The 24,302-nt window shown below is 48.3% G+C and overlaps 1 protein-coding gene and 1 pseudogene across 1 annotated transcript in view; one reads left to right on the top strand and one right to left on the bottom strand.

Annotated features, from left to right (window-relative positions):
- The window catches only part of robo2 (roundabout, axon guidance receptor, homolog 2 (Drosophila)), a 1,628,477-nt gene that overhangs the window by 338,654 nt on the left and 1,265,521 nt on the right, over positions 1-24,302 (top strand). The gene's annotated exons all lie outside the window — the stretch shown is intronic.
- LOC140428713 (elongin-C-like) lies at positions 15,982-16,642 on the bottom strand (annotated as a pseudogene).

Here is a 24,302-nt window from a genome sequence, read left to right as displayed (position 1 = left end):
ACCGTGGGGGTGCCCCCCGGGGTCGGATTCCTCCGCGCCCTCCCCCAAGGACCGCCCCCACCGACTTACCTGCCAGGTCCCATCATTGCACTGTAAATTCTATGATAATCTATGTGGGACCATACATAACCCACACCGGCAAGACTGGCCAAAAATGGACAACCGCCCGGCCCATCGGGGGCCGGAGAATTGCGGGGGGGGGGGGGCTGCTAACAGCCCCCGACCAGCGTGGCGTGAATCCCGGCCCCGCCCGCAAATCGGGGCGGGATTCACGCTGGCCCCTGGAGATTCTCCAACCCGGCAGGGGGTCGGAGAATCCCGCCCTGATTTCCCATTGAACAGCATGTAAAATGAATATGCTGCTCTCAACTTCACTCAGCCAGGCAGGCAACAATGATACTTGCATTTACAGAAGATATTCCTGTTGTTAGAGGAGCTTCTTCAGACCTCTTTTCGAAAGCCGGTCTCTGTGGCAGCTTTTCCTGACCTCCCCCGGTGGATTTCCTGCCCCACCTGTTTGTGCAGGATTCTTTTCTCTTTCTGAGCTCTGCCCAGCCCTGGTTTTGTCCTGGGGTGTCCGGACTCGAACTCATTATCATTCTCTGGGCTTTCGATTACCTAATCCTGTTTACACAAAAGAACAGGGCCGTGCTATGAATATGCAATTAACCTCCAAATTCGGGACAAAAGAAGCCATGAGACTCTGTAATGGGCTAATAGCTGACCCAATCAGAGTGTCCCGGAGGACAATGGATCTTGAGTGAATCACTCCGGCTGAACAGGGATATCCTGTTTATTCACATCAACATGTTTATGTCTTAAAGGGACAATATAATCCAGGCCATGTGTGGGCATATCCCTCTAACTCAGTGCCGTTTTATCCTAAGTCCGTTAACCCCTAAATTACCCACGACATCTTCGATCCCATCTCCGGATCCAATTTCTCAACAGCTCCCTATCGTAACACTGTTCATCAGAAGGTCGTGGTTTCAAGCAATACATCAGAGACTTATGCACATGATCTAGGTTGACATTCCTAATGCTGTTGTGTGGCAGTTCCGGGATTTTCACTTGCTATTATTTATTCCTTGGAGCTCAGTGAAATGTTCTGCAGCACCATGGTTTCTACTTGAAAGGCAGTATATGGATGAAATTGTTGAATTGTTGTTGTTAACTATATGATCCAAACAGTTTATGAGCAGGAATGTCTGTTACTGTAAATACTAAAGGAGTATTCCTTTAAGAAAGGTTTTTGGCTTATCACATGGCTTCGGTGATGTCATTGAGTGGGTGGAGCTGGGCTGTGGCTCTGTGAACTTAATTTTGGTTTTGCTTTCACATTTGGCTGCTGTGGACTCAGGCAGAGAACAGACATTTTTTTAGCCAGTTTCTCTATCTTCCTTTTAAAAGCTGCTTCCAGACTTAACCTAAAAGAGATAATTGATTTCTGGCAGGAATTCAAATCTGCTGTTTGAGAAGGGGAACAGGGTATCAATAACAAGTCTTATACCAGTGAGAGTGCCGTGTGCTGGGCCACACTTTTGAAAAGGGATTTCTGGTTTTACTTGGATTTTGTTATTGAATTGGAACAGTTAAGGGGGAATTCATTAAGGGTTGCACATGGCTTACTATAGCTGCGTGGGGTCTTTGTGTTTGTAATTAATAAAATTTCTTGCTGTGTGTGTTTATACAAATGTTAACTAAATTCTTAGAATAAAGCTTTTTTTAAATTAAAAGCACCTAAGGAGTCTGTGGAATAACACCTGTAAGGCGGGCTCTTGTGGGTTCATCCTAGTCAAATTCAACACAAAGGTTGTAGGTCAGGTGGACTCCATAATACTTTGGAGTTTTTAAACCCTGGCCCATAACAGTAGGATCACGCTGGCTATTTACTGGTACAAATTATTCTTAATGTCCATTATTAAAATGATCCATTTAGGTTTTGATGGAATAATTGACAAGGGCCTTGCTGACTTGCAGAGGACAATGCACCAAGCTTACGTGAGGGGATTTGTGAATAAAGTGCTTGCAGCCACCCCCCCCCCCCCCTCCCCTGACTCAAGCCACCTTTCACTTCACACTGTGTTCGGGAGACGAGGCGGGCCAGTCAACCCATCACCTAAAGGATAACTCTGATCAAAAACAACATAGAAGCTATGGAGAAGGGAGCTCCTGGAATGAAATCTAAACTGAGTGGTCATTCGTGTCAGGAAAGGAGGCACGGGCTGGGCACCTATTCCTGGGAAGAAGATTCTGGGGTGACCTGTTAGCTGTCATTGGAATTATGTAAAAAACTGATAGGGTAGATGTGCAGAAGATATTTCCACATAACAGACCAAACATCAGGAGGCCATTGATGTAAGACAGTCACTAATGAATCCAATAGGGCTATCAGGAGAGATCTCTTTATCCCGAGTGTAGTTAGAAATTGGAACTGATGCATTGTGCAATAGTTCAGGCGAGTAGGAGAGGTGAATTTAAAAGGCAGGCAGATAACTGTATCAGAGAGGAAGGTCAGAACAACATATTTTATGGGCAGCACAGTGGTTAGGGTTAGGGTTAGGGTTAGAGTTAGGGTTAGGGTTAAGGACCCAGGTTCTATTCCCGCTTGGGTCACTGTCTGTGCGGAGTCTGCACGTTCTCCCCGTGTCTGCGTGGGTTTCCTCCAGACGCTCCGGTTTCCTCCCATAAGTCCCGAAAGACGCGCTTGTTAGGTGAATTGGACAGTCTCAATTCTCCCTCCGTGTACCCGAACCGGTGCCGGAATTTGGCGACTAGGGGATTTTCACAGTAACTTCATTGCAGTGCTAATGTAAGCCTACTTGTGACACTAATAAAAGATTGTATTATTTAGGTGTTTGCTCAAGAATGATGGGTGGAGGGTTATTATGGAACATGGAAACCTGGTGGGCTGAATGGTCTATTTCTGTGCTGTAGATGCTATGCAAGACTATAAGGTGGCATTAAAGATCCCATGATGCCATAGCGAAGGAACCAGAAAGCATCTTGCCTATTATTCCCTCCTCAACAAATAGAACCAAAATACATTTCCTGCATGTGACATTTGTGAGATCTCACCGTGGACAAAATGGCTGCTCCCTTTGTCCCAGTGTTTGAAAGGTCTATTGTGATAATGAAGCACAGTGGGATGACGGAGAGGCGTGGCCTAAATACAAGTCATTCCTCTGCACTTAACCACTGTCCCTGCAAAAATATTTCGTTGCACTTGGAGTGTCTGAGATACCTCAGAGGGAAGATGAGGCACTAAATCGCAGAGGTCTTTATTTTTATTTCTTAGCGAAAGCTCTCTTTGTTTTTATTCAAATTCATGTCACGTGGCCGCCTCATTAATTCTGTAATGAGGTGTTTGTTGGATTCAGTCACCTGGATTCTAGAGAGAGAGAGCTTCCCTGGGGTAACAGGTGGGGTTGGTCTTGGAAATGTGATTGTGGATAAAGATATTCTTCCATTGCAAAAAACAAAACAGGTGACGAGCACAGACGGTGGCAGAAAGGTTTTGGTGTTCCATCCAGTTTGAGTCTTTGCCAACCAGGGCAGCTCATTGTGAACCTTTGGTGGAGTATTTAAGTTGTGCTTGGATCTAAGGAGCTATGCAGCTCCGAAGCCCTTTTGGGTTGTTCTGGTGGCCTTATCTTTTTCCTAATGCATTCTCCCCGAGGTTTAACCTTCCCAGAGTGGAGAATGAAACAGGGACAATGACTAACCTCGAAACCAGAGAGACCGCCACAATCCCTTTCAACATGAAGAAAGAGAAAGGTAATTTCTGTCATTCCTCTCAGTGTTTCTATATAGTCGTCAACAGCTATGCTAGCAATTTTAAGATCAAAGGTTTGATTCTGTTTACCTGAGACTGCTAAAGGTACTAAGATGTGGCTAAAACTGTAGATTGAACGAGTCTCACCATCATTTAAACCTCTTTTAAAAACCACTTGTAAATATCTCGTAAAAGTGAATGGATTTGTTTTCTTTTGTTCCGTTGAGCAGTAAGGACGAATGATGTCAGCGATAGGGGTGGGGAAAACCAGTCTTCAAGAAACATAATATCAACAAAAAAACGTGAGAAAGCTCCAGTGTGTCGAGTAACATCTGTGGAGACTATCACCAGGTTAAAATCTCAGCTGTCTGACCATTCATCACATCTGTAACAGGTCTCACACACACGGGCATGGGGGCAGTGGATGGGACAAAAGGGAAGGTGTGTGATTTGTGCGGGAAGATTAAATGAGACCATAAGGCATTGGAGCAGAATTAGGCCATTCGGCCCATCAGGTCTGCTCTGTCATACAGTCATGGCTGATTTGTTCCTCATCCCCATTCTCCTGCCTTCTCCCCATAACCCCCGATCCCCTTGTTAATCACAAACTTATCTATCTTTGTCTAAAAGACACTCAGTGATTTAGCCTCCACAGCCTTCTGCGGCAAAGAGTTCCACAGATTCACCGCCCTCTGGCCGAAGAAATTCCTCCCCATCTCTGTTTTGAAGGATCGTCCCTTTAGTCTGAGGCTGTGTCCCCTGGTTCTAGTCTCTCCGACCAGCGGAAACATGATGAAATGATGAAACAACTCATTGGGCAAGGAAAAGAGATTAGTAATGGGACAAATATACACACAGTTTGAGATCATTCAGCCCCTCGAGACACTGGGAATGTTTGATGGGGACAGTGTACAGGGAGCTTTACTCTGTATCTAACCCCGTGCTGTGTCTGTCCTGGAAGTGTTGAATGGGGACAGTGTAGAGGGAGCTTTACTCTGTATCTAACCCCGTGCTGTACCTGTCCTGGGAGTGTTTGATGGGGACAGTGTAGAGGGAGCTTTACTCTGTATCTAACCCCGTGCTGTACCTGTCCTGGGAGTGTTTGATGGGGACAGTGTAGAGGGAGCTTTGCTCTGTATCTAACCCCGTGCTGTACCTGTCCTGGGAGTGTTTGATGGGGACAGTGTAGAGGGAGCTTTACTCTGTATCTAGCCCCGTGCTGTGTCTGTCCTGGGAGCGTTTGATGGGGACAGTGTAGAGGGAGCTTTACTCTGTATCTAACCCCGTGCTGTGTCTGTCCTGGGAGTGTTTGATGGGGACAGTGTAGAGGGAGCTTTACTCTGTATCTAACCCCGTGCTGTGTCTGTCCTGGGAGTGTTTGATGGGGACAGTGTAGAGGGAGCTTTACTCTGTATCTAACCCCGTGCTGTACCTGTCCTGGGAGTGTTTGATGGGGACAGTGTAGAGGGAGCTTTGCTCTGTATCTAACCCCGTGCTGTACCTATCCTGGGAGTGTTTGATGGGGACAGTGTAGAGGGAGCTTTACTCTGTATCTAACCCCGTGCTGTACCTGTCCTGGGAGTGTTTGATGGGGACAGTGTTGAGGGAGCTTTGCTCTGTACCTAACCCCGTGCTGTACCTGTCCAGGGAGTGTTTGATGGGGACAGTGTAGAGGGAGCTTTACTCTGTATCTAGCCCCGTGCTGTGTCAGTCCTGGGAGTGTTTGATGGGGACAGTGTCGAGGGAGCTTTACTCTGTATCTAACCCCATTCTGTATTTGTCAAGGGACATAAGAGGGAGGAAGCAAGTCCCGGACCAAGGGCGACATTCTCCGACCCCCCGCCGGGTCGGAGAATCGCCGGGGGCTGGCGTGAATCCCGCCCCCGCCGGTTGCCGAAGTCTCCGGCACCCGAGATTCGCCGGGGGCGGGAATCGCGCCGCGCCGGTTGGCGGGCCCCCCCCACTCGATTCTCCGGCCCGATTGGGCCGAAGTCCCGCCGATAAATTGCCTGTCCCGCCGGCGTAAATTAAATCACCTATCTGACCGGCGGGACAAGGCAGCGCGGGCGGGCTCTGGGGTCCTGGGGGGGCGCGGGGCGATTTGACCCCGGGGGGTGCCCCCACGGTGGCCTGGCCCGCGATCGGGGCCCACCGATCCGCGGGCGGGCCTGTGCCGTGTGGGCACTCTTTCCCTTCCGCCTCCGCCACGGACTCCACCATGGCAGAGGCAGAAGAGACTCCCTCCACTGCGCATGCGCGGGAAACTGTCAGCGGCCGCTGACGCTCCCGCGCATGCGCCGCCCCGAGATGTAATTTCCGCGCCAGCTGGCGGGGCAACAAAGGCCGTTTCCGCCAGCTGGCGGGGCGGAAGTTCCTCCGGCGCCGGCCTAGCCCCTCAATGTTGGGGCTCGGCCCCCAAAGATGCGGAGCATTCCGCACCTTTAGGGCGGCGCGATGCCCGTCTGATTGGCGCTGTTTTGGGCGCCAGCCGGCGGACATCGCGCCGTTTCCGGAAAATTTTGCCCCAGATTCCCACAAGATTAGTGTTGTTGTCAAGGGGGTTCTGGACCTAGAGTGGCACTGTGTGTGCCAATGGATGAAACCTTGAATCTTCCTGTGCCACCTGTGGGACTCAGAAAAGATTATTGTAAAAGAATTTGCAGATGCAGGAAGGTAGTCAATACCACTTTCCAGACCTCGTCGAGATTAAATATGAGCTGTCAATCTATAATATTTTACGTTTGGAAAGAAATAGAAACTTGAGTTTCATTGCAAAGTGATGCCCACTCCTGACTCGGTTCTCCATCCCCTCCAACGCCACCCCCACACACCCCCACCCCCACACACCCCCACCACCACACCCCTCCACCCCCACACACCCCCACCACCACACACACCCTCCCCCACCCCTCCTGCCCTCCGATAAAATAATCTTATTGTTTTAATTACACTGGTTCAAAAGTCTTTGGAGTAAATTGAAAACCAAACTAGTTGACTACAAAAATTGAGGGTCCAGGCCTGTTTACCAGCCCTGTCTGGGATTGAAAAAAGCTGCCAAGTTTTAATAGGAGCTCAGTGGACCTCAGTGATTGCTCTCGGTAACCGAGATGGCATTAGTTTGCTTCAGTTTGTGACTCCAATGTCCCTTGACGCCATTGGGTTCAGTGAGTTTGAGTGGTCCGTTCCAATGAGTGAGGGAGGGGGTCAGGCCTACCTCCTGCTCGATGGACCAGCTTGAGGCCTGGTCACATTTTCATATTTCAAGCCTCTTCCGCGTCCTGTTGGTAAGCGGCTTTGCTGTTTGAGCCAATGATAGCGGGAGAGAAACCCTGTGTCTTGGGGAAAGGCACAGCTTACTGAAGGAAGGGACAGATATGTCCATACGAACAAAGGTGCCGGAGTAGGCCATTCGGCCCCTTGAATAAGATCACGGCTGACCTGATAGTAACCTCAAATCTGCATTCTACTGACCCCTAATAACCGAGGACCCCCGTGCATACCAATAAATTATCTAACTCTGCCGTAAATGTATTTGAAGAATCTGCCTTTTGAGGAAGAGAGTTCCTTTTGATGCTGACCACAGAGGTTTCCCCCATCACCATCTTGCCCCTGAACCGTCAAGGGAACTAAATGGTCGCTAAGCATCAGAGGCAAACTGGAATTTTTCAGTTGGCGATGCAACCCCCCCCTCCGATGCCACCCCCAGCCTCCACTCCCAATCAGGCATCAGTAAACTATTTGACTGCTTGATGGAAACCTCCCAGTGGCAGTCTGAGGCGGTTGGGGTGGGGGGTGGGGGTGGGGGGAGGGGGTTGGGGGGGGGGGGGGGAATTCCCTCACCACAATGGTAGCTTGGCTGCCAAGGGCAGGTTTAAAAAGTTGGAGAGAAGGCATCTGAACTGTGAGCTGCTGCTTCTCCTGAGCTGGAGGGCCTTCTGTTGGCCCAAGAGTGCCAGCAAGTCCACTATCCTTCCGCTTATCATCGAATTTACAGTGCAGAAAGAGGCCATTCGGCCCATCAAGTCTGCACCAGCCCTTGAAAAAAGAGCACCCCACTTGAGTCCTCCACCCTATCCCCGTAACCCATTAACCCCACCCAACCTTTTTGGACACTAAGGGACAATTTAGCGTGGCCAATCCACCTAACCCGCACATCTTTGGACTGTGGGAGGAAACCGGAGCACCCGGAGGAAACCCACGCACACACGGGGAGAACGTGCAGACTCCGCACAGACAGTGACCCAAGCCGGGAATCGAACCTGGGACCCTGGAGCTGTGAAGCAAAAGTGCTAACCACTGTGCTACCGTGTTGCCGTCCTTCATAGAACTGCACACCCACCTTTCAGCCACTAACTGGACTATTTGGGGAAAATTACTACTGGGTGACAGTTCCTCACATTGTGCAATCGTCTGCACCCTACTCTGACTCAGACACTGGGATCCTGACCAAGAACCCCAAATCTTGCTCATGTTTCTAGCTCATTAGTCAAGGCAGAGGACACAGCCTCAGACTAAAGGGATGAACCTTTTAAAACTGAGATGTGGAGAAATGTCTTCAGCCAGAGGGTGGTGAATCTGTGGAACTCATTGCCGCAGAAGACAAATCACTGAGTGTCTTTAAGACAGAGATAGATAGGTTTTTGATTAATAAGGGGATCAGGGGTTACGAGGAGAAGGCCGGAGCCTGGGAGCCTGGGGATGTGAAACATATCAGCCACGATTGTTGGGCCAAATGGCCTAATTCTACTCCGAGAACATAGAACATACAGCGCAGAAGGAGGTCATTCGGCCCATCGAGTCTGCACCGACCCACTTAAGCCTTCACTTCCACCCTATCCTCTTAATTCAATAACCCCTCCTAATCTTTTTTGGTCACTAAGGGCAATTTATCATGGCCAATCCACCTAACCTGCACGTCTTTGGACTGTGGGAGGAAACCGGAGCTCCCGGAGGAAACCCACGCCCACACGGGAAGAACGTGCAGACTCCGCACAGACAGTGACCCAGCGGGGAATCGAACCTGGCACCCTGGCGCTGTGAAGCCACAGTGCTATCCAATTGTGCTACCGTGCTTCCTATATCTTATGGCCTTTTGGTCTCTGCAAGACAAGTCTAGTGACATAACCATTTTAGGGATTTTACAGAGACAGACTGAAGAGAACGGCGAGACAACGTAAAGCAGGAAGTTAAAGCAATGGTAGAAGACTTCAGAGCGTTTGCTTGAAGGCTCATTCAAAATGCTGCCACTGTGGAGATCTGTCGAAGCAGGAAGGGAAGGTGCAAGATGGGGACAGGTTAATTCGAGAAGGTGGGACAAAGGTGGCTGAAAGCTCTACCACCAATGGATGAATGTTTTCAGAGAGAATGGGTGGCACCCCTCAGTAAAATACTGGAAGGCACAGACTGAGATGTCGAGGTGAGGGAATTGGTAGATATCAATGCCACAAGCCTGGGGTGGAATTTTTAACTTGCTGGTTTCTTAATGGAAAACCAGTGGAGATGTGTGAGGACGTGGCCTTTGTTGGATTCTTGGGCCACCTCATCCACCTTCATCCACTTTCCCAGCCATTCCACTGCACTATGGGGCAGTAGAGTCTCACAAATTCACCACCCTCTGAGAGAAATCGTTCTTCCTCATCTCAGTTCTAAATCGACCGCCTCTCAACCAAAATCTGTGACCTCTCACTCTATGATTTCCCCACAAGGGGAAAATTTGGTCTATGTTTACTTTATCAATCCCTCTTGGCATTTTATGTACCTCAATCAAATCCCCTCTCACAATCGTCCTTCCAACCAACAATAGAAGATTTCCAGAAGTCTTTCTCGCAGAGATGGAAAGCCGTCCCTTGCAGCGGTTCTTCTCAGCTGCTCTATCGGAGAGAGTTTCTGTCATTCCCTGCTGCTGGGCGGGGCTGCGGGGCTGGTTTAGCACAGGGCTAAATCGCTGGCTTTGAAAGCAGACCCAGGCAGGCCAGCAGCACGGTTCAATTCCCGTACCAGCCTCCCCGAACTGGCACCGGAATGTGGCAACTCGGGGCTTTTCACCGTAACTTAATTTGAAGCCATTAATGGTCTCCAGTCTGTTCTGCCAGTCAAGATGGTGGCTGACCTGTATCTCAACTTCATTTACTTATGATACCATCTGCAACCATTGGCATACTTACCCAACAGAAATCTGGGTCACAAAACCTCATGTTCCTCCCACTGGAATCAAATTGAGTTCATTGCACCTGGCTGGTGACATGGATCTCTCCCGAGGCACTGAAAACAACTGAGAGGGATAGATAACACCAGGAGGGTTCCCAATCTGTAGGCTCACAGTAAATAGGAGCAAATTCCCTCCCACATCGCCCAGCAGCAGAGAATGACGGAAACTCTCTGATAGAGCCGCGCAGAAGAACCGCTGCAAGGGATGGCTTTCCATCTCTGCGAGAAAGACTTTTAGAAATCTTCTGTTGTTGGTTGGAAGGACGATTGTGAGAGGGGATCTGATTGAGGTACATAAAATACCAAGAGGGATTGATCAAGTAAACCTAGACCAAATATTCCCCCTTGTGGGGCAATCATACAGTGAGAGGTCACAGATATGGGTTGAGAGGCAGTAGATTTAGAACTGAGATGAGGAAGAACTACTTCTCGCAGAGGGTGGTGAATTTGTGGAACCCGCTGCCTCATAGTGCGGTGGAACCTGAATCACCAAATGGTTTCGAGAAGTAGATATATTTCTGATTAACAAAATGGGTTAAAGGGATAGGGGAACAGTGGATCATAGACCAGGAAGAGATCAGTCGTGGTCTGATTAAATGGCGGAGCAGGCTCGAGTAACTGAATTGCCCCATTCTGCTCCTAATTCCTATGTTCCTCTGTTATTGAACCTACTGAGAGTAAGGTATTGCAGTGATGTGCTCCACAACCATCCTTCAATAACTCCAGGACCACCAGCAGGGAGAGTGTCTGAGACAATGGACAGCATTTTCTCCTTTGGGAAAGAGTTCGCTGGCAGTGATTGTCCCCAAACTGGCCAGCTACGGAATCACAGAATTGATACAGCTCAGAACAAGGCTATTTGGCCCGTCTGATCTGTGCTGGCTCTCTGAAGAAACAATTCACTCAGTGCAATTCCCCCCGGTAATCGCGCACATTCTTCCTTTTTGGATAATCATCCAATTCCCTCTTGGGGTACTCGATTGAATCTGCCTCCACCGCACTCTCAGGCCAGATCCTAACCATTCGCTGTAGGAAGAAAGTTTTTCCTCATGTCACCACTGCTTCCTTTGCCAATTGTCTCAAACCTCTGTGGAAACTGGGGCTTTGTGGGTGTTTATGGCCAGGCCAGCATTTGTTGCCCATCCCTAATTTCCCTTGAACTGCTGCAGTCCATGTGGTGTAGGAACACCCACAGTGCTGTGGGGGAGTTCCAGGATTTTGATCTGACCACAATTTGGACAGTATGATAGCACAGTGGCTAGCACTGTGGCTTCACAGCGCCAGGGTCCCAGGTTTGATTCCCGGCTTGGGTCACTGTCTGTGTGGAGTCTGCACGTTCTCCCCGTGTGTGCGTGGGTTTCCTCCGGGTGCTCCGGTTTCCTCCCACAATCCAAAGATGTGCAGGTTAGGTGGATTGGCCATGATAAGTTGCCCTTAGTGTCCAAAACGGTTAGGAGGGTTATTGGGTTACGGGGATAGGGTGGTAGTGAGTGCTTAAGTGGGTCGGTGCAGACTCGATGGGTCGAATGGCCTCCTTCTGCACTGTATGTTCCACGTTCTATATTCAGGAATGGCAATATCGCTTCAGGTCAGGATGGTGTGCGGTTTGGAGGGAACTTGCAGGTGGTGCTGTTTCCCCGCGTATTCCACCACACTTCTGCCGTGTGCCTTGTGGATGCCGGCTTTGGGGACTCTGGAGGTGAGTTACTTGCTGTCGGGCTCCCAGCCTCTGACCTGCTCTTGTATTGATACGGCTGGTCCAGTTCAATTTCTGGTCAGCGGCGACCGTTGGATAGTGGGACATTCAGCGATGGCAATGCCCTTGATTCGGACCATAGAATGATAGAATTCCCGCAGTGCAAAAGGAGGCCATTTGGCCCATTGAGTCTGCACCGACCCTCTGAAAGAGCATCCGATGTAGGCCCACTCCCCTGCCCTATCCCCATAACCCCATGTATTGGTCATGGTCGATCCGCCTAATCTGCACAGCTTTGAACTGTGGGAGGAAATCGTAGCACCCGGAGGAAACCCACGCAGACATTTGGAGAAGGTGCAAACTCCACAGGAACAGTGACCCCGAGCCGGGATCGAACCTGGGACCTCGGCACCGTGAGACTGCAGTGCAAACCACTGCGCCACCGTGCTGCCCTTAGCCATACAAACATAGATGTAAAATCTGCTGCCTGCGTCTAAACTCAACAGGTCCAATTCCCCCATCACCCCAGTGCTCACAGGATTACATTGGCTTCTGGACAAGCAATGTCTTCAAATTCTCATCCTTGTTTTCAAATCCTTCTATGTCTGTAATCTCCTCCAGCCTCACAATGCTGGCCTTCATTGCAAGAGGATCTCAGTTCATAAGTAGGGGTTCTGCAGTGATACAGAACCCCGGTGAAACCACACTTGGAGTATTATGTGCAGTTTTGGGTCTCCCTACCGACAGAACGACACATTTGCCATCGAGGGGGGAGTGCAGCAGGGACTCACTGGGATGGTACCGGAGTTGGCGAATTGCTCCAAGAGGAGAGATTGGTGATTGGCTCGACTGGTTTTGTATTCACTCGAGTTTAAACAGGTGGGAGCAGATCTGATTAAACACTCAGAATGCTAAGAGGACTGGAGAGACTAGATGCAGGGAGGATGTTTTCCCGAGATGCAGATCAGAGAACCGGGTTGGGCGGGGTTGGGGGAGGACACAACCTCAGAACACAGGTTAGGACTGAGATTAGGAAAGGTTTCTTCACTCTAAGGGTAATGAATCTATGGAATTCCCTACCAAGGAATGCTGTAGAGGCCAAATCACTGAATATATTCAAGAAAGAAATAGCTAAGTTTTTAATTACATCAAGGGTATGTGGGTATGATGGAAAGTGAGAAAGTGATATAGCCATGGCGATAAAGGATCAGCCGTGATTATATTGAACGGCTGGTAAAGTAGAGTCACCAGAGTCCCAGATGACCATGGGCTGCTTTTCCCTTTGAGCTGACTGGTGGGGATTTAACCTGAGAATCACCACATGTCATGCAAGGGGCAAGGTTGAGAAGCTGGGGTCTTCATGAATAACCTCAGCCGGGAGGGGGAATTGAACCCGCACTGCTGACCTCGCTCTGTATCACGAAGCAGGTGTACAGCCAACTGAGCTAAACCGGCCCCCAATGGCAGGGTGCGCTCAAAGAGCCAAATGTCTATTCCTGTTCCTAGTTTCAATGTTTCTATATTTAGATTTAGATTTAGATTTATTGTACAGTGAAAAGTATTGTTGTGTGTACAGTCCAAGCAGATCGTTCCATACAAGAGAAAAATATAGGACATATGATAAATACACAGTGTAAAAACATAGACACAGGCACTGGGTGAAGCCAGAGTGTCATGCTACAACGGTAGAGATGATGCGTAGAGAGATCAGTTCAGTCCATAAGAGGGTCATTCAGTAGTCCGGTAACAGCGGGGAAGAACCTATTTTTGAACCTGTTAGTGCGTGTTATCAGACTTTTGTATCTACTGCCCGATGGAAGAAGTTGGAAGAGAGAATAACCCGGTTAGGAGGAGTCTTTGATTATGCTGCCTGCTTTCCCAAGGCAAGGCAGTGGGATGTGTAGACAAAGTCAATGGATGGGAGATGGTTTCGCGCGATGGACTGGGCTGTGTTCACGACTCTATGTTCTACGTTCAAACCTCTGAGATTTCTAGGCTCCTCTAAATTTGTCATTCCACGCACATCCCCAATTATAATTTCCCACCATTTGTAACTATCTTCAACTGCCTTGGGCCCAAGCTCTGGAATAATCACCCTACACCTTTCCTCCTTTAAGACACTTTTCAAAACCTACCTCTTTGGCCAAGGTTTTGGTCATTCAACCTTGTATTTCTTCATGTGGCTCAGTGTCAGGATGTTTCATTAAATCAAATGTGCTATATAAATGTAAGTTGTTGCATGTAGTTCTGGTGTCCATATTATAAAAGGGAATATCGAGGCACTGGAAAGGATGCAGAGATTTACAAAGATGATAACTGTAATGTGTGGCTATATATATATAGTTAGATGGCTGCCTTTGGCCAGCACAGACTTGATGGGCTGTAGGGCCTTTTCTATGCTCTATGACTCTATTCTCTCTCTCTTGAGAAAAGAAGGCTGAGGGGTGGCCTAATAAATGTCTTTAAGATGATGAAAGGTTTTGATCAAGTGGATATAGGGAGAATTTTTCCTCTTGAACTGCTGCATTCCATGTGGTGTAGGTACACTCACTGTGCTGTTAGGGAGGGAGTTCCAGGATGTCGACCCAGTGACAGTGAAGGAACGGTGATACATTTCCGAGTCAGGGTGTTGTGTGGCTTGAAGGGACCGTGGGATTAGGCGAGAAAAGATGAGAGGAGACCCTGTTAGTGTCCAAAGTTTCCCCTAGTGTTGGGTGGGGTTACTGGGTTATGGGGATGGGGTGGAGGTGTTGATCTTGGGTAGGGTGCTCTTTCCAAGAGCCGGTGCAGACTCGATGGGCCGAATGGCCTCCTTCTGCACTGTAAATTCTATGGAAACTGTTGGCCAGCTTTGGTTGTTTTCCCATGCTGCGGAATATAGATACAGGAACAAGGCAGGGGGTCAGATTCAGAACACCGCTCAGTCAGAGAATAAAAACGAGCAGAATCAGGATGGACCGAATAGGCTCATTCCAGGCTGGATTGTCTTTGTAATTCTATGCTTGCACGAAAGTGTGAGGTCTCTTTTGGGAAAGTAAGAAGTCTTACAACAATAGGTTAAAGTCCAACAGGTGTGTTTTGAATCATTAGCTTTGGGAGCGCAGCTCCTTCCTCAGGTGAATGTCATCGAAAACTAGCGATTCGAAACAAACCTGTTGGACTTTAACCTGGTGTTGTAAGACGTCTTATTGTGTCCACCCCAGTCCAACGCCGGCATCTGAAATGAAATGAAATGAAAATCGTTTATTGTCACAAGTAGGCTTCAAATGAAGTTACTGTGAAAAGCCCCTAGTCGCCACATTCCGCCGCCTGTTCGGGGAGGCTGGTCCACATCTTTTGGGAAAGTAAGTGCCCTTTTGTACTCCTTTCTCCCATTCAGCTCCTATATTTAATCCCATCCTGAACCTCGTCATTAATCCTTACCTGCAGAGAGGCTTCTCCCCTGGGTCTGGAGACGACAGGTGAGAGAAAGGTAGGCCGCGGATTGCTGGGTAAATCTATTCCCCAACCTCCCGGCTCAGAACTGGCTCCAGGAACAAAATACACTTGCACAAACAAGCCAGCGTCGGAGAGAGCGAGCAGAACCTCTCTGTCTCTCTCACTCACTCGGGGCAGGTTTTGCAACAGCGGCGTGTGAGACAAACCATTGAAATCCCCTGCCGGCCGATTCAGACCTTGTTTTAGGGGGCGTTTCCATAGCAACGCAATGCGAGGAGCCATGTGGCGGTACAGGGAAGTATTTACCACCTACTTTGAGGTGCAGATGTGCTGTGAAATGTTCAAGGTCTCTCCCCTGGTTAAACCCGCTAATCGTCCAGTGCTGAAGCTCAGAGACAGGGTGGCGGGCCTGGAACCAGCGGTCAGCCCCATGCCGCCGTTCGACATTGCAGGTAACTCATCGCTTCGGCCTTCCTGTGCTGCATAGATAATAGCTGGTCTGCCAGAATGTCCTTCACCATTCCCCCCCCCCCCCCCCCCCCTCCCTGTCTGTTCAATTTGATGGGGAAGATTGCACAGCTAGCTCGCTAAAGGCCCTGTGATACCTCACACACGTCGGTTAATTTTAGTGTGTGAGGCAAAGTATGTGTTGACAGGCTGTTTTCACCACAGCGAGAGGCATAGCAGAACCTCAGTGCATGTCTCCATCCAGCCTCCATTCGTGTGCACCATCCAGCAGAGGTCACTGGATCACAAACGCAAATTAGATATTTTCTTCTAGCCTTGCCAGCATGGAAAGCTCACAACCATTGTCGCACTCCAGTTCTATATTTTTTGAGGTTATCAGTTACATTTTTATTTTCTGCTAGTCCAAGAGGTTTGTAGCCATCAGCAGTCCCAGTTCTACCTCTGGTGCAAGTGGAAATCCAGGGATCTCTGTAGGACGGTTGCCGTAGCGAAACCTGTAGGTAAAATGCATGCACACTTTTGAGAGGGCATGAGATGGAATTTCACGAAAATTTACTTTGTTCATTTCATTTTCAGCAACCTTGTCCTGGGCCACTCAACATAGCTTTCATAGTGCCAGAGATCAATGCATGGGCGGCAGGTGGCACAGTGGTTAGCACTGCTGCCTCACAGTTCCAGGGACCCGGGTTCAATCCCAACCTCGGGTGACTGTGCAGAGTTTGCACGTTCTCCCCGTGTCTGCGTGGGCTTCCTCCGAGTGCTCCGGTTTCCTCCCACAATCCAAAGATGTGCAGGTTAGATGGCCATGATAAATTACCCCTTAGTGTCCAAAAGGTTAGGTGGGGATAGATAGTTCTAGGGATAGGGTGAAAGAATGGGCTTAAGTAGGGTGCTCTTTCTAAGGGCCGGTATAGACTCTATGGGCTGAAAGGCCTCCTTTACACTGTAAATTCTATGTTCTCGCTTTACAATACGTAATGGCCATCAGAGGAGATCAACTTTACATGCATAGCAACAGGGCCTTCACATCATCCATTAGTCCTCTCTTCTCCAACCATTTTTACTAAAATGATGAGCTATCGCTTTTTAAAAAAACTCTTCAAATCTTGAGTCCTCGGCTAGACATGTGCCTGGGCTGGATGGGCTTCATATCATGTTTTAATAGCCTATTGATGTCCAGGCTCAGGTACAAAGAACTGACACCTGGGAAAGGTGTAGATTAGGAAACAGCGCCAACCCTCAGTTACTGCCCAGACTCAGTTCAGTGAACCATGGGACCACCGTAGATTTGAAGATGTGGAGCTCAAGCAGTGCCTACTGTGACTCAGGACGTCCCAAAGCTCTTGAAGTGTGGTCACTGCTGTAAGATAGGAAACATGACAGCCAATTTCTGCAAAGCAAGCTCCCACGAACAACAAAGTGATAAATGGCCAATCAATCTGCTTTCGTAATGTTGGCTGAGACATAACAGCAACTGGAAATAACCTTCCTGCTCTTTGAAATAATAAAACAAGGAAGACTTGTATTTACATAGGACAAGCAGCCCACTGGGTGACTCAAAGTGCTTTTTCCAAATAGTATTTCATAGGATGTGGGCATCACTGGCTAGGGCAATATTTTGCCCATTCCTAATTGCCCTTGGGTGGGTACTGGTGAGTCACTTTCTTAAACAGGTGTAGGTGCAAACCCCAGTGCTGCTAATTTCTTAAGGACAGTTGGATACAACTAAGCAGCTTACTGCACCATTTCAGAGGGAAGTTGAGAATCAACCACATTGCTGTAGGTCTAGAGTTAGCTTACTCAGTTGGCTGGATGGCTGCTTTGTGATAGGGAGCAACGTCAAACGCACGGGTTCAATTTCCATAGGTTATTCATGAAGGCCCCGCCTTCTCAAACTTGCCCCTCGCCTGAGGTGTGGTGACCCTCAGGTTAAATCGTCATCAGTCAGCTCTCCCCCTCCAAGGGGAAAGCAGCCTATGGTCCTCTGGGACAGTGGTGATCTGGAGTCACATGGAGGCAGATTGGGTAAGGACAGCAGACATGGGTGAATCAGGTGGGTTCTAACGACAATCGTTTCTTGGTCACCATTACTGGTGACATTCCAGATTTATGCGCTGAATTTCAACTCCCACCAGCTGCCAGGGTGGGATTTGAACCCATGGCCCTGGAGCATTATTCTGGGGCTCTGGATTGCTAGCCCAGTAGCATTAACAATACACCACAACCTCTGCCTAAGTTAGCTTTACAGCTAATGGAGTACTTTTTGAAGTGTAGAGACTGTTGTAAGGTCGGAATCGCTGCAACTGAGTTCCCACAAGCAGCAATGGCCAGATAATTTGTTCTTAGTGATGTTGGTTGAGGGATTAAGATTGGCCAGGACCCTGAGACCGTTTACAGCCATGTCAGAGAGCACAACGAGCCTCAGTTTAACATCTCACTGTCTGGAAAAGAGCATCTTTCAGAGCACAGCCCTGACTGGATTGTCAGCCTGAAACCTGGAGTGGAACTTGATCCTCGAGCTTTATGACTCAGGTGTGCTACAACCTGAGCCATGACAGGCACTCAATGTTGCTAAAGGAGCTATTATGTCCAGGGTATACAGGGCCTTGGTTTAATGTCCCATTGGAAAGATGGTAGAAAGCTGACAGTGCAGTGAGATGTATAATATAGCGAACAGCCTAAAAATAGGGAGCCTTATTAAAACGATATAAGGCGCTAGTTAGGCCACACACCTGGAATACTGTGAACAGTTTTGGTCCCCTTATCTAAGGAAAGATATACTGACATTGGAGGCAGTGCAGAGAAGGTTCACTAGGTTGATCCAGAGAATGGAGAGATTTTCTTACGAGGAGAGGTTAAGTCGCTTGGGCCTGTCCTCATTGGAGTTTAGGAGAATGAGAGGTGACCGCATTGAGACATATCGGAATCTCAGGGGGTTTGACAGGGTCGATGCTGAGAGGTTGTTTCCCCTTTTGGGAGAGTCTAGGACCAGAGGGCAGAATCTCAGAGTAAGGAGTCACCCATTTCAGACAGAGATGAGGATGGATTTACTCTTTCAGAGAGTAGTGGCTCTGTGGAATTCTTTACCGCAGAGAGCTGTAGAGGCTGGGTCGTTAAGTCTGTTCAAGGCTGAGACAGACAGACTTTTAATCAGCAAAGGAATCAAGGTTCATGGAGATAAGGTGGCAAAGTGGAGTTGAGGACTATCACATCAGATTAGTCATGATCTCATTGAATGGCGGAGCAGATTCGATGGGCTGAGTGGCCTATTTCTGCTTCGACATAACGTGGATAGGAAGGGTCTATGTTGCTGAGCATAAAGATGAGTAAGCAGGTGGCAAAGTTGATTTACTTTGTTCATTCATGGGATGTGGGTGTCGGTGTCAAGGCATTTATTACCCATCCATAATTATCCTTGAACTGAGTGCCTTGCTTGACCATTTCAGGGAGCAGTTAAGAGTCAACCACATTTCTGTGGATCTGGAGTGACATGTGGGTCAGACCAGGCAAGCACTTTCTTCCTTAAAGGTCATTAATGAACCTGATGGGAATGACAATCGCCATTGGTTTCATGGTCATTTTCTGCCGTGGTGGGATTCGAACCCAGGTCCCCAGACATTACCCTGGGTCTGTGAAGTACCAGTCCAGTGGCAAAACCACCAGGACACCACTGCCTGCTCTCCCTAAAGGATTAGAGACGAGATTGAGAGAAATCTGGAGGGTGTTAGGGGTCTGGAACCCACTGCCCGAAAGGGTGGAGTAGAGGCGGAAATCCTCATAAAAAATACTTGGATAAGCACTTAAGTGCCGTAACCTACCAACCAAGAGGTGGAAAGTTCAATGGGGCCAGATAGCTCTTTACTGACAGTACAGGCACTGGGACTGAATGGCTTCCTTCACTGCTCCAGTGAACTAGTTGGGTTTTTACAAATGGCTTCATAATTTTACTGATCCTGACGTTTAATTCTCTAACTTTTTAAGCCAAGTTCAAATTCTTAAATCATCATAATGGGATTTTGATCTCATGGGCGGCACGGTCGCACAGCGGTTAGCACTGTTGCTTCATAGCACCAGGATCCCCGGTTCGATTCCCGCTTGGGTCACTGTCTGTGCGGAGTGTGTACGTTCTCCCCGTGTCTGCGTGGATTTTATCCGGGTGCTCCGGTTTCCTCCCACGAGTCCTGAAAGACGTGCTTGTTAGGTGAATTGGACATTCTGAATTCTCCCTCTGTGTACCAGAACAGGCGCCGGAATGTGGCGACTCGGGGATTTTCACAGTAACTTCATTGCAGTGTTAATGTAAGCCTACTTGTGACACAAATAAATATTATTTTAACTTTAGTTTAAATCTCTTGTTTATTAGTCTACGGATATAATGCACCACAGCGCTGGGTTCAATAGGGTAGAAGGCATTTCTTTGTTTATATGATTTTTTAAATCATTATTTATCTATTTACACTTGCATCTTTCAAAGAATGAAATCATTCAATTGGTGAATCTCATCCTTTGTGGTCATGTCCAAGTAGGCCAAACTGGAGCCTGCCTGAATTTAGCTTCTGTAGTTGAAACCAAGTCTTGTTCACATTGCTTCTCTCCTTATATTTCATTAATAAGGGGGTCAGGGGTTATGGGAAGAAGGCAGGAGAATGGGGATGAGAAACATATCAGGCATGATTGAATGGCAAAGCAGACTCGATGGGCTGAATGGCCTAATTCTGCTCCAATGTCTTGTGGTCGGTCTATTTCCCTCTTTCCAACCTTAATTGGTTCACAGACTCACAGTTCCATTGTACAGGGACACCTCCCCTGAGTAAGTGACAACAGGTGTAGGAAGGATAGGAGAGGTTTCTGGGTACAGGTATTCCCCAGCCAGCCCTGGTTTCAGTAAATAGGAACAAACTCTCTCATACGCACACATCAACCAGTGTCACAGGGTGAGGCAGAAACTCTCAATGAGAGAGGCAGTTCAGGATTTGCAACAAACTGTTTGGATCAGTGAGCCAGACCTTGGTCCCCCGCTGTTGTTTGGACTAGGAGCGCGACAAATGAACGCAGCCATGTTTATGTACACAAGTGTGATTCGAACGATGTGGCATGTGCACCTGTGCTGCAAAGATTTCAGCGCCGCCCCGATGATTCCCGATAATCAAGTTGTGGTGAAGCGCAGGAAGTTTGTGCCTAATTCTGCACCCACTGTCAGCACACTGCCTCTGTTTGACCATGCAGGTAACTGTTGTGTTATAATCATGTCTTCCTGTGATGTAGCTGACAGAGGTGCTGCCTTGACCACAATCCACCCACTCTCCTCTTCTGGCGGTGTTGCCTTGGGATCAGGAAGTGCCCGCTGATCTCCTGGTTCGGCAGGACCTGGGTTTTGAAATTCTCATTGTTGTTTTAGAATCCTATCGTGGCTGCGGCCATCCCCATCACTGTAATCTCCTCCAGACCTGTGAGATTTCTGTGCTCCTCCAGTTCGGCCCACTTGTACAGTCACATGTTCATAATGCACTCCAGCGTTAATGGTCGTTCCTTCAGCTGAGCCCGGCTCCTAAGCTCCGGAGCTCCCTCCTCAAATCTCTCTGTCCCTCGTCCTCTCTCCCCTCTTTAAGCCGCCTCACTTAATACCTACCTCTTTGACAAAACGTTTGCTCACATGTCCTCGTATCTGTTTCCTGGCTCAGTGTCAAACTTTGTTGGATCCTGCCCCGTGAAGCTTTTTACTCCATTAAAGGCACTGTACAAATGCAATTTGATGTAGCTGTTTCCGAGTTGATATTCCACGTGTTGAAGTTCGATGGGAGCAAATTACTTCAGATGCTGAAGCTCTGAAATAAAATTAAATTGCTGGCAAAACTCAACAGCTCAAGTATCACCTGTGGAGAGAGAAACAGAGTTAAAGTTTCAGGTCTTTCATCAGAACCATGAGCATAAAGTTTAATGATTCAATTGTGAGTCTGGCAATGGATCAATGCTCACTGTGCTTGGTTAGTTAAGCCTGGGTGTTGACTCAGAGCTAAGTAATCAGACTCCGCAGAAGCTATTGGCTGCCAGCATGAGTACAGACATTTTGTGACTGCAGAGATATGTTAAACTCTTGTCAATAAACCGGTGGCACACTTAGAAACTAGTGCCATCTCTGCATTGCTCTGGGGGAATATCAAATGTACAGCACTGACAGTCTTGTTGAATGCTTGGGACTCAGGTGGTGTCCACATTCACGAATATTCTAGTAGTCTTCAAATCAAACACACGCCATGATGGGATCCTGCCCCCCCCCCCCTTTTTGTTTATTAGTTATAGAAATTCTGGAGATGGGCAGAAAAGCTGTTTGAAGAGAAGGAGTTTTGTTATTTAATGTAATACATACAGCCGGAATCAACATTGCTACATTCACATAGCGACCACTACATTTTGATCTGAACCTTTGCTTACAGTGTGAGAAATTAGTGACTCCAATGAAGTGAGTGAATTTTAATGTTAACAATAAAATATGCGAATTCTGCTCATTAAATGGTTACAAATTGAGTGATGCTTTAACAGGATAAATAGCATTCTTGAGAATGAAATGAGAATGAATGCTACTGACCACATTCTGCTGTTGGTCTTTGATGTTTATAATGTATAATTAATTAATGCCCACTTAAAAACCTCAGGCCTATGGTGCAGATATTCAATGTTTGTGGAAGACCCGTCATGTGAGAAAGCCGGAAAGCAAACCCTGTCAGGATTCCTTGTCTCCAATAGAGAGGGCGTGGGGGTGGGGTGGTATTGGGGAGGGGGTCAAGGGACACAACATTGGGATGGGCATGCAGGCGTCTGGGAATCAGCCCCATCTCTTGCAACCAACCCAACCCCCTCCTTGATGATCCTCCGTGTGACACTGACAGACTCAAACAGTCCCAAGCCGAATCCAGGAAGTATACAGGGACATCTGCTGTTGTTGCTCCTTTGGAGCAGTGATGATAGGTTCGAGAGGGATAGGAGTGGTTCTGGCTAATGATATTCCCCAGTCAGCCTTGGTAAGTCGGAACAAACACTCCCCTACACCCACAAGCCAGCATCACAGAGAGCAGCAAGAACTTTCATTGCAGGAGACGGGCAAAGGCTGCCTGTGAGAGAGATCTTCGCAAACTCTCTCTGCTGGTTGGAAGGATTATCGGGAGAGATTTCATGTTGGGCTGGATGATAGGACCCATGATCCATGAGGAATTGGTAACCGTTATCTGGCAGGTTAATGTCTGCTGCAAGTTATTTAATGCAGTGCCACCGACTCCCAAGGGGAGTAAAATTATGCTGAAGCTTAGAGACCGAGTATCTAACTCTGAACCCACCGTGCCTCCCTTTGACAATGAAGGTAACTATTGCGTTTTAATTGTATGTTCCTGTAGTGATCCTGCTGCCTGTTCTTGTCAGTCTCTCTGATTTACTCCAGATATTCTCTTTTTTCATCTCACCCACGTCTCTGCCACGGTCCTCCCTCCCTACCAATAACCGCTGTGCTCTGGTACTTACCTCAACAATTCATTACCTGCTGTGACCAATCTCCCACACTCTGGTCTCCATAAACCCAAACACATCCTAAACTCTGCTAACTTTCACCAAGTCCGTTCATCCGTCACCCCCTGCTTTACATTTTCCCATTGTACCTACATTATACCTTCCCTATATTGTACCTCCACCCCCAGTACCTACCGATGTTGGGGTCACAGTCTAATAAGGACCATAGTCCCAGGTGACCATAGGTTGCTTTCCCATTTGAGGGGGAGAGCTGACTGGTGGTGATTTAACCTGAGGGTCACCACTCCTCAGGTGAGGGGTAAGGTTGAGAAGATGGGGCCTTCATGAATAACCTCAGCCGGTTCGGGACTTGAACCTGCGCTGCTGGCCTCGCTCTGCATCACGAACCAGCCATCTTAGCCAACTGACTGGAGTCACAGCCTAAGGATACGGGGTAGACCATTTAGGAGTGAGATGAGGAGAAATTTCTTCGCCAAGAGAGTGGTGAGCCTGCGGAATTCACTGCCACAGAAAGCAGTTGCGGCCAAAACATTGGATGTTTTCAAGCAGGAGTTAGATGTAGCACTTGGGGCTGAAGGGATTCAAGGGTATGGGGGAAAGTGGGAACAGGTTACTGATTGGTTGATCAGCCATAATTATAATAAATAGCGGAGCGGGCTCGAAGGACCGAATGCCGTACTCCTGCTCCCATTTTCCATGTTCCTATGGATCTGAACCCCCTACATTGACTCCAGGTCCAGATGTATTTCAATTTCAAACTTCTAAATTTTGTTTTCAAATCACTGGACGGTCCCACTCTCCGTGATCCCCGTAACCCTCCGAGGTCTCAGTGCTCCTCCAGTTCTGGCCTCTGTTGCATTCACAATTTCAATCACTGAAATAAACTTTTTAGAAACCAAACAGAAAGTCGATGAAAAGACGTACGTTTCCCTGTTGCTATAGCTGGTGCCTGTGCTTTGATACACCTTGCTTTCGGAGCACAGGTTCCCCGGCGGTGGAGGGTGGGAACAACAGGAAACCCCATTGGCCAGAGACGGGACCAAAAGATCTTGCCACCGACCAATGGCACGGGTTGGGGGGGAGGGGGAGCAGGAGAGGCGACGGTGAGGAGTAAGGAAGTGTCGGGGCTAAAAGCTAGTCAAACCAGTAGATTGTGAGGCGCATCTTAAAGGTGGAGAGGGAGGAAGAGAGGGGCAAATG

The sequence above is a fragment of the Scyliorhinus torazame genome, chromosome 8 (assembly GCF_047496885.1).
Source record: "Scyliorhinus torazame isolate Kashiwa2021f chromosome 8, sScyTor2.1, whole genome shotgun sequence".
In the NCBI taxonomy this organism is placed as follows: Eukaryota; Metazoa; Chordata; class Chondrichthyes; order Carcharhiniformes; family Scyliorhinidae; genus Scyliorhinus; species Scyliorhinus torazame.
Note: the sequence above shows the minus strand (reverse complement) of the source record. Positions and strands in the feature narration are given on the sequence as shown.